General features: G+C 40.6%; 2 long non-coding RNA genes across 2 annotated transcripts in view; one reads left to right on the forward strand and one right to left on the reverse strand.

Annotated features, from left to right (window-relative positions):
* LOC121827520 (uncharacterized) overlaps nt 1–8,697 on the reverse strand; it is a 29,983-nt gene extending 21,286 nt beyond the window's left edge. Inside the window, exon 1 of the long non-coding RNA XR_006069820.2 lies at nt 8,626–8,697. This is a non-coding gene — a long non-coding RNA (uncharacterized LOC121827520). The remainder of the gene's footprint in view (nt 1–8,625) is intronic.
* LOC143271779 (uncharacterized) lies at nt 7,412–10,869 on the forward strand. The gene is made up of 2 exons (XR_013048901.1): nt 7,412–9,053; nt 10,550–10,869. It is a non-coding gene; the product is annotated as an uncharacterized LOC143271779 (long non-coding RNA).
* The last annotated feature ends 381 nt before the right edge of the window (nt 10,870–11,250 follow it).

Here is an 11,250-nt window from a genome sequence, read left to right on the forward strand (position 1 = left end):
ACATAAAAACCTTCAACAAAAGGAAAACCTAACAATATGTGTCAAATGACTCATACACCACAACATGTGAGACTTATTCCAGGTAAAAGGAGCAGATTTAACATTCAAAAATCAATGCAGTTTTTCACATCAGCAGGTGATCAACATGTGGTCATTAACAAGAGATGCAAAGCAAGCATTTGACAAGAGTCAATACCCACTCATCATAAATCAGTTTAGTGAGCTAAAAATAGACAATAACTCACTAAAAATAATGAAAAGTATCCTTCGAGAACCTACAGCACATCACACTTATGGTGAAAAATAGACACTTCCTTCCTAGAGATGAAGATGAGGATATTGCCACCCACCACTCTCATACAACATGATACTGGAAGATTTTGGCAAATGTGTAGAATAGAGATGAATATATAAAGGCCAATTACGTTATTAATGCCACTATTGAACAAATGGGATCTGAAATTTAAAACTTACAGAAACCAGGGTGGAACTGTCTTGAAAAGCTAAAAATAGTTTTATTTTTTAAAACAGTTGTTTTAAACTTTTATTACCATGTGATTCAGCTATACCACTCCTGGGTGTACACCCAGAGGACTCCAAATCCTACTAGAGAGACACTTGTTCATCTCTGCACATGGCTGCTCTATTCACAATAGCTAGGAAATTGAATCATCCTAGATGTTCACCAACTGATAAACAGATAGTGAAAATGCGGTGCATATGCACAAGAGAATTTTAGTCAGCTATAAGAAAAATGAAGTTTTCAGGAAAAGGAGTGGAACTTGAAAATATCAACCCTAGCCCAGAAAGACAAGCACTGCATTGTGCTCTCTCATATGGGAATCTTCGCTTTGAATTTTTAAATTTGTGTGTTTAATGTGGAGCAACTGTGGAAGTTAGGAAGCCTGAAAGGGCTCATGAGATGAGGATGAGCATTAAGGGGTGAAGGGATAGTGAAGCACACATGCTATGAAAATCAGAAAGGGTGCAAGAGAAATGGGGAGAAAAGTAGGGATGGGTTAACCAAGACTAAGAATGAATGAGAAACATTAATGGCACCCACTAGTTTTTAAGCTAATTAAAAAACAAAAATTTAAAGGAGTTTGAACACAGATTCCCTGCATGGGTGGACAATGCTTCCCCCAGAAGATATGGGTTATTAAATGAAAATCTCTGTGCCGAAAATGAAATACCTCCCTACAAGTTATTGGACAGGGGATCCCTAAAGAAACTCAAAACAACACGCCGAGCGGTGGTGGTGCACGCCTATAATCCCAATACTCCGGAGGCAGAGGCAGGCGGATCTTTGTGAGTTCAAGGCCAGCCTGGTCTACAGAGCAAGATCCAGGAAAGGCGCAAAGCTACACAGAGAAACCCTGTCTTGAAAAAAACAAAAAAACCACGTTACCACTGGTTTGGGTTGCCCATCATAATCACATGGTGAAATATCACTGCTGAAGACATAACATATTTCAGTCACAGGACATAGAGAAATCAAGAAGAAACTGACCTGAAACCCTCCTCTCTGCTGACTGGTTTTCATGCTGTCTTATGGTGCTATCACGCTAGTAGGAAAGAAAAGTCATTGACGATATTCCCCAGCCGTCAACTCTGAATGTTCTAATAGTGACCTGGCAGACAGGTGCCAGCAGCAGTGCACACTGATGTGACAGTGGCCTGAAGACTGTGGGAGCAGCCAACAGTTTTCTGGTTTCATTTGAGGCCTGCTGCACAGGAAGAAATTCATGCCTGGCACACAAACCCGGTCAAAAGCCCATGGCCCAGGATGCGGGCGAACCAGCTACTATTGTTTTACTACATGGACTGTGGTCAAACTGCCTCTGAAATACTTATGCTTGTATTTATGGATTTGTTTTTTCTGCTCCTCTAAACATTAGGCAGAGAAATTTCTTCTGCAGTGGGTAGTGGTCAATTCAAAGACTCATTCCTGGTGAAGATATTGATAATAATTGACTGTTGAGTAGTCTGCCCTTAACAGGACATCTACGCCAAGTCCCCAACCCCAAGGCTTGGTGAACATCATGGGAGAGGATTCGGAACAAAATATAAGAGCCAGAGGATGTGATGCAATGCTGTGAGATGCTGTCTTATGAACTCACCCCAGGGACAGTTACCTGCACAAGATCCAACAAAATCTGTCCCTATTACAGTAGGCATCACCAATGACAGAAATGAAAAAAGAAAAATGACAGTGGGAGAGGGATGTGTTAGGGAGAGGTATGCAAAGGAGTGGAAGAAGGAGCTTAAAGTAGGTATTAGCAATACACACACACACACACACACACATATATATATATATATACATACACACATATATATTATATATATACATACACACATATATATATTATATATACATACATATATATACGCACACATATATATTATATATACATACACACATATATATGTATATACACATATATTATATATATACACACACATATATATTATACACACACACACACACACACACACACACACACATATATATATATATACATGAAACTGTCAAAGAATAAACATTCTTTAAGTAGGGGCTGCAGAAGTAACTAAATGGATTAAGTTCTTGCTAACATGTGAGCATGAGAACTGAAGTTAGAATCCTCACCATCCACATAAAACCTCATCACATGGAGACCAGCCTGTAATTCCAGTGCTGGGAAGTGGAACAGGCTTCCTGGGGCAAGCTGGCTAGCTAAACTATCAGAATCAGCAAGCTCTAATTTCAGTGAGAGACACTGCCTCAGTGGAGAGCAATCAAGGAAGACAAAGACATCAACTTCTTGCCTCCATACCCATGTGCATACCTAAGGCACACACAAAAGCGAGCACATCACACTCGTAAGCATAAATATTTAAATGAAACTTAATACCATTATATTTGGACCAAAAGGAAATGCTTAGGTATAAACCTAAAAGATATGTATAAGATCTATGATACAAGACTCTCATGAAAAATATCAAAGGAATTATAAATAAATAAAATATAAATGAATTGTAAAACATTTCACATTTATTGACAGAATCAATATAATTAAGATACATATTTTCCCCTCTTTGGTTTATAGGTTTAATACAATCTCACTAAATTCCTAGCAAGAGGTAGGGTAAAAAAGGCCAGTGAAAGAACACCCCGGCCCTGAGACCAGAGCCAAAGAAACACACCCTGCCCCTAACTAACTCAGGAATTGAAATCCAACCAATCCCTGAGCATGAAAACCAACCAGTCCCAGAGCACAAAATCTACCCATTCCTGAATACAAATCCAACCAATCTCTAAGCTTGTCCCAAGCTCAGGAGCTGAAATCCTACCAATCCCTGAAAATCTCCACCTTGGAAAGCTCTGCCCCAAAGAAACCCTGCATAAGCCCTGTACCTGTTCAGTTTGGGGCAGCCCTTTCTCCACTGGCAGAGACAGCCACTCTCCTGGATTCGATTCCTTCTTCCTAATAAATCTCTTGAGTGAGGTTTGTGGTAAGGACTTCCTTTTGCCAGAGCAGAGCGATGCAGAGATGTGACATCTTTCACTGGAGCAGACAGAGGAGAAGTACTACATTTCTGTGGTGGGGGGAACCCCCTTAGCAGAGCAGAGCTATAAGGACTCGTGCCAGAGTGGAGCAGACCAGGAACAGCGCAGAACTGTAACACTTTGGCTGGGTAAACTTTCCCTTGCTGGAGCAGAATCGTTACACTCTGAGAAAGCTGGGCAGAGCTGTACCGGTTCTCCAGAGCAGAGTGGAGCAGACCTGTAACAACCTCACTGGGAAACCCTCCTGGCTAAAGCAGAGCGGTTAAATGAAGGACTCTAACACTTTGCTGGGGAAATTGCACCCCCACTGGGCCAGAACTGTAACACCTCTGTTGGGATACCTTTTCTTTTCCAGTTGTAGGCAATCCTGGGCTTCCCACTGCCATGATACCTTTCCCTTCTAAGCTGTAGAGATTCCTTGGCCTGTGACTGCAAGGATGCTTTACTACCAGGATACCTTTCCCTTCTAAGCTGTAGAGATTCCTTGGCCTGTGACTACAAGGATGCTTTTCCCTTCAGAGCTGTAGGTATTTCTTGGCCTCTGACTACCAGGATACCTTTTCTTTCTGAGCTGTAGGTATTCCTTGGCTTCTGGCTGCCAGGATACCTTTCCCTTCAGAGCTGTAACCCTTACACAGATACTAGTAAATAATGACAAGTTGATTTTAAAAGTTCTATGGAAAATAAAAAGACATATAATAGTCAACAAAATACCAACAACAAGGTGAAAGACACAGAGTGGGAAGATAATCCAGTTTTAAGGCTAACTATAAAGCCATAGTAATCAAGTCAATGTGATATGTGAAAAAAAACAATAGATAAACAGACAGGAATCCATAATCATCCACACACAGTCAATTAATCTCTGAAAGGAAAATGAAGATAACTCAATAGAAAAATGGTAGTAATTTCAACAGTGTTAGAACTAGTCAGCGACACACAATAAAATGGATCAATACACAGACCTTAATGTCATTCACAAAAAGAATCAACTCAAATGCATAACAACCCTATATATGAAACCAAATTTTAAGAGATAATATTATATAGAAAATCTGGGTGTCCTTGGGTTCAGTAATGATTTTTCAGGAATACCACCAAAAGCATGATCCTTCAAAAAAAAAAAAAAGTGAAAAGAAAAGGAAAAAAAAGTGCTAAGTTGGAATTTACTAAAATCAATAAAAATCTTTCTGCAAAAGACACTGTTAAGAGAATTAAAAGACAAACTACACTCTACAGAACAAAATAATAAAAAGGAACACTACCGTTACAAAATGGGCAAAAGACCTAAGCAAACATCTCATGAAAGAAGACAAAGAGCAAATTAAAACATGAAGACAGTGCTATGTGTTTTTATGGAATCACTAGTTAAAACAGAAAGGAGGCCCATTCCAAACCTTTATGACTGAAATCCAAAAAGCCAGTGATGACAGTAACATGCCGCTGAGGATGTAATGTAGGGAGCTGGTGCACTGTGGACATTCATGTGACTCAGTATATCCACCAGTGAGAAGTTCAGCAGTCTTCTACAAAATGAAACATGGACTAACCCTATGACTCAGCGATCATGCTGTGAAACTTGTACTAAGATGATTGTGAAATGCGAATTCATACAAAACACCTGTGCACAAATGCATACAGTCTCCGCAGTCTTCCTTGACAGAACTTTGAAGAGACCAAGATGGATGGACAAATTGTGGAGCCCTCATGAAATAGAATATCATGCAAAATAAAAACAACCAACCAACGACAAACACAGAAGTGTCATACGTGCACAGTACTGAGTCATAAGGGCCACTGTGAACGGCTTCATGCAATAATGACAACCTGGAAGAAGCAAACAGTAGAGTACAAACACACTGGTTGCTGGAGGTCATGGGTATGCACAGATGAAGAACGTGGGTGTACAGCAAGTGAAACTGCTCATCATAGTGCCACAATAGTGGGCATGTTGCACTGAGCACATCACCACCCACAGTACTGGACAAGGTCCATTCTAACAAATGCTATGAACTTAACTTGGTAACAACAACTAAATACTGGATCTTCAGCTACAACTATTATACCTAACTAATGCAAAACAGTACACTAAGGGAGAGACTTCATGTAATTCAGCAGGCCAGCACATGCTCACCATGCCTGAATCCCAACATACATACACACACAAACCAGAGAAATTATGACTAGAGAGTAAGGAGGGCATATGGTAAGTATCTGCTCCAGTTCTCTATGCACCAACACCAAAATTCCCTTAAAAAGGTATAATGTGAGCAGAAGGGTAGATGGGAAAAGGAGAGGGAAAATCAGAAAAAGTGAGAGGCATAGGAAAGGAAACTGAATATGATCAAAACACATTATACACCTGTATGAAAATGTTATAATAAAACCATTATATATACAATTATATTTTTAAAAAAATAGTGTATTATATAGTCTAATAAGAAACAAAAGCCTATTCATTTTTAGAAAGCATTTTGCTGGGTGGTGGTGGTGGTGTACACCTTTATTCCCTGTGAGTTCAAAGCCTGCCTGTCTACAAAAATAGTTCAAGGACAGCCAGGGCTACACAGAGAAATCCTGTTTCAAAGAAACAAAAACAACAACAGCAAAAATCCAAACAAACAAAAAAAAAAGAAGAAAAGAAAGAATGAGAGAAAGAAAGAAAAAAGAAAGCATTTCAATATTAAAAAATCAAGACATACTCATAGTTTCTAAATCCCTAAGAGGAAATGGCATTTAACGATAACCCTTGATGGGCTAGTGACAAGTTAAAAATGTGACTAGCCTTGAGTCAAAAGAAATCACACCTGCCTGCTGTGCACAGGAAGGCTAACAATCACCAACTCGTTAAGGCTCTGTTAACTCTACACCACTGGCACATGAAAAAGCTTTCTATTATCTATAGATTGTAAGATAGTTCTTTAAAACTTCATTTAATGTAAAAAACAATTATAATTCCAGTCAGAACTCACCATCCTTCATATATATATAATACACATATATATTATTTCCCTCTCATATACATATATGAAATAATATATATATGAAAATAATACGGCAAGAGACCTTTAGCTTCTTTTCCTTCTTTTGGAGAGGCAGGCATTCAGTAGGAGGTATGAGAAAAGACAAGCTGAGGGCTCCGGTGGCATGGAGCATGCATCTCCACTAAAGCATCCATCTCAGTCTGTTCAGACTCTGTAAGAAGAGACTACATACCAGACAGATGTCAACATTTATCTACTTCCCAGCATTCTGGAGGATGGCAAGTTTAGGATCTAAGAGTGATGGATGGTGTGAGGGACGGCTCCCTGGTTCTCACTGAGTCCTCATGCAGTGAAGAGGAAAGCCCTCTTTTGAACCTTTTCCTTTCCTTAAAATTAACATTCCTATACATGCACTTTACACTCCCAAGACTCAAGCACCTCCCAAGGCACCACCTCCTAATACATGCTCCTGGGGGTTAGACATACAGCATGGGAATTTGGGGAAGCCACAAACACTCAAAACAACAAAGCATCTATCTCTTGAGTTGTAACCAATGTTGACCACACCGAAACTGTTAGAATGCAGAGGCCACCACTGACTTACTTTCAGATTAACCAGAGGAAAACCTCAAAAAATACTGAACTGAACTAGAAGACATCAAAGGTATTAATGGCAAGCAACTAAAGAACTCTAAAGCTATTTTTAAAAATGAAGCTAAATTTTCATATAAGGAAGTATATCCAAATGAATAACGTATTATTTTTATTTTAAAGTATAAGATTAAGGCCTGGGGAAAAGCCAAAGGGCCAGTCAAGAAACCTAAAAGAAAGATAACACTAAGTGAACCACATTTTTAGAAAATCCTGGAACAAGTAAATTTTTTAAAAGTTTATAGCTATTAAGGAAGCCTATTTCCATCTGAAATAAGAAAGGGAGGAAAAGTTATCAAACCGAGAGGATATATGAAAAAAGTGTTCTAATGGCTTCAATCACTTATAAACTCTACCTCATGAGATAAAGCACCTGCTAAAAAGCAGACTGGAAGTGAATTTGGGGGGGCGCTGAGTAACAGGAGGAAAATTGGAAGCATCACTCAGAGCATAGTTAGGACTTGGGAGGCGGCACACGTGTCTGTAAGCAGCGTGACCACGGTGGAGAAAGGAAAGATGTCGCTTACAAGAAAGCTGAGGCGCAGTAGCAGTTCCTTCTGTTGTGGCTGTAGATGTGGCTGTGTGTGCTCTTTCCCCTTGAACAGAACCCCCACACCTCAGGTGACGAGAGAACGATGAGAGCAGTTAACAGATACAACCTTCTCTCACCAAAATATCAATCATTCCGTGGTCACATGCCCATCAATTAATCTGATCCAATTCCTCCTTTATCTAGAACCCTTCTGCTTACACAGGACAGCGACCTGACATGGACCGAGTCCCCACTCACACCTCATAAACTCATGGCGAAGTGAGCTCCTGCTCAGAATGCTACATGCCACTCTTGTTGTCTCCAGCATCTCTAATCATCCTGATGATTCATTCTGCTCACATATCCAAGATACAAGCAGAGAGACAGAGAAATGAGCCCCAGATTCCAAAGGAGCAGCCTGTTGAAACTCAACAGTGGCATTAGATCAAAAGTAAGCTTGTTTCCTCCCTACTCAGTATCAATGGATCTAAACTAAACTAATCAGAGCCATCCATGTATCCAAGTGACAGCTCCTAGGAGGTGAGAGACATACAAGACTTGTACCAGACTGTGGCTTTACCTCAGGAAGGAATGAGAAAAGAAAGAGGAAGAGGAATAAGGTGGGAAAGGAAAGAAGAGGGGGAGGGGAGAAAAGAGAGAAAGTAATAGCATTAACTTGTGTATGCACAGATGGATTTTTTTAAGTACTTTTCTTTCCACAGAAAAATGTCAATAGCCTTTTAAGCACTCTCGCACTGAAATGTGTGTTCTGACAGTTATGTCAAAGCCTGAATAAAAGCCTGTTCATGGAAATCATTTAAAAGAAAAGATCCAGACAAGAGGCCTGTTTTTGTCCAGGAATGAGGGTGGAACAGAATAAGCTTAGCTTTCAAAGATGGAAGTACCTCATACTGCCGGGACAGATGAAACAACTACCCTCTCTCCACTTCCCACACCCAGGCACCTAAATCTTCAGCTAAGGAGTTCTGAGGGTAGAATTTAGAGTGAGGAGGAGAACACTGGCAAAAAACAGTCACTTGTGATTCAGAGCAAAGGGAATAAAGCAGCCCCAGAATTCCAAACGAGCGCCCCTTCGGAGCCCTCTACCCCCCCACGTGTTAACCCACGGTCTCACAGATCTCAGCTCCAAACTGCTGAATCATTTCAGCAGGTGCTGTGAACCTACCTGCTCATGAGAAATAACTGTCATCCCTCGAGTAAACCATCATGTCCTTACTTCCCACTGCTAAATGGTCTGCTGCCCGTGAACAGACACTGAGGCAGGAACCCACTCCCCCTGGGAAACTGGAGGTTGAGCCAGCCAGCCTAGAAGGTCAGTCACTTTATATCTTGGCTCGAACACTAGGCCTTGGCCTTTTCAAAAGATTTTTTTTTTTTCCTGAAGGACACAGAGATGCTTTCATTTCCTTTCATCAAGTTAACAACTTTTCAAGGACTCACCCACCTGCACATTCCCAACATGCACCCTCCCCCAGTTGGTATCAGGCCTGACCTGTTAGAATACTTTTCGTTCATATAGCCCATCAAAATCATTTCTAAATGATTATTAACTATGCCAAGGGAAAAAAACTTCTATTTATTAGTCTCCAGTCACGTGATGCTGATGAAAGCTGCTGTCACAATGATCTGCTGACTTTACCCACCTTAGGAAGAAGGGTAACCCCAAATCCAAAGTTGGTGACATCGAAATAAATCTCAGAGAGCCTGGAGGTTCTTCCTGAAAGCTGGTGTTACTCTTAGCCTCAACCCCACTTAAAAGAAAAAGAAAAACAGTTAATAAACCATGGCTTCAGATTCTCAAAGACACTGAAAAAAAAATTCCCTTCACTCTTAAAATTAGGGAAATGCTTGAGCTCTTCTGAGTGCTTCTGAACGCTGATGTCGGCTCTGCCTGGTTTCTGTGCAGCTGGCACAGCGATCTAGATCTTTTTACTGAAGTCCCAAGTGTCCCTGTAAGGGAAATACTTCTGTTATTTTCACTTTAGAGAAGGGGAAATTAGCACCAAAGATTTATGTTAAGTCACCACAGGCTACAAATCCCAGAGCTGCAGAACCAAGGTGTGAATAAAAACCAGTGAGCCACACCTCAGTCTGAACAATCACACCCCATCAGCTTAATGGCCTTCCTTACTGATCAGATCCAGGCCACCCTATATTAAAATTATTGAATTCTGGTGTGTGTGTGTGTGTGTGTGTGTGTGTGTGTGTGTTGGGGGGAGTGTTTGAATGTGTGTGTATGTGTGCCTGTGTGTTGATATTACCATGATGCTTAGCCTGGTCTCAAAATCCTGGGATCAAGTGATCCTTCAACCTCAGCTTCCCAAGGGCTAGGATTACAAGTGTGTGCCCAAAACTGAAAGGAGTATTTAAAACAGCCTTGGCTGGGTGGCCCCAGTTAGTACGTTTCCTACAAAGGCCATCTTTACATAAATTATTCAGAATTGATTATTATAATTTACTCGCCCCTTCCCATTTCTGAGATACACCATGAAACAGAGAGCTCTCTCACTTACCTATCCAATCATACGCACAAAGCACAAGCATCTTTATGTACCAATGAGCCCCACAAGAATTGAAGGAAGACACAGCTGTACAGGTTACAGGTGAGACTCCCCGGCTTACACAGAGGCACACTAACCACTCTGGAGACCTCACAGTTTCTAGACTAGTCTCTGCCCTTGCTCACCTTGCATAACAGTCCTCTCAGTCGAAAGGAAAAGCATTTTATAAAATTTTGCTAGTATGACTATATCGTAACAACTTGTCTCAAAGATAGTAGGACCCAAAACGCCTTTCCTGCATTTCAAGGTCAGAAAACATCCACACAAGAAGAGATCTTCGTGATTCATTTACTGAGTAAGAAGAACCACTCCTGCAGCATCCCAGTCAAGACAGATCACCCCACATATGTTATGGACACTTCAGGTGCCAAGCAAACAACTCTCAGGAAGTCTGGTTGGTATCTTCTCACAAACTCCTACCTGCGGCTACAGCTAAACTTCAGTGGTACAGCTCTTGCCTGGTACCTGCAAGGCCTCCAGTTCAGTCTCCAACACTTCTCAGCCAATAAACCTGTCCTTAAATACACAAAATTTAGAGATATATGAGTAAACCTTTACAGACTGGCATATCATGGATTTTCTTTTCCTTACAGTAGAAGAACATTAATTTTTGTAAATATATCACAGTGTGATGTTTTAGTCACCTGTGTGTGTGTTTTCTAAAGATCAACTGTGTGCTGATTGTGTTACAGATACCCATGCTCTGCTCTTGCTTTTTATTCTTGTGTAAAGCCTAACCCTGACTCTGACCCTGACCCTAACCCTGCCCCTGCCCCTAACCCTAAACCTAAGCCTAAGCCTAATGTCCTTGTGCAGTGCTACAAAAAAAAAAAAAAAAAAAAAATCATTTTCCTGCTTTCTTGTAATCAATTACAATTTCCCTTACAGTAATTTCAGTGCAGTGAATTGATTTAACAAAGTATATTCTGTTGTAAAAGCACATTCTTC

This window comes from Peromyscus maniculatus, chromosome 2, assembly GCF_049852395.1.
Source record: "Peromyscus maniculatus bairdii isolate BWxNUB_F1_BW_parent chromosome 2, HU_Pman_BW_mat_3.1, whole genome shotgun sequence".
NCBI classification, from domain to species: Eukaryota; Metazoa; Chordata; class Mammalia; order Rodentia; family Cricetidae; genus Peromyscus; species Peromyscus maniculatus.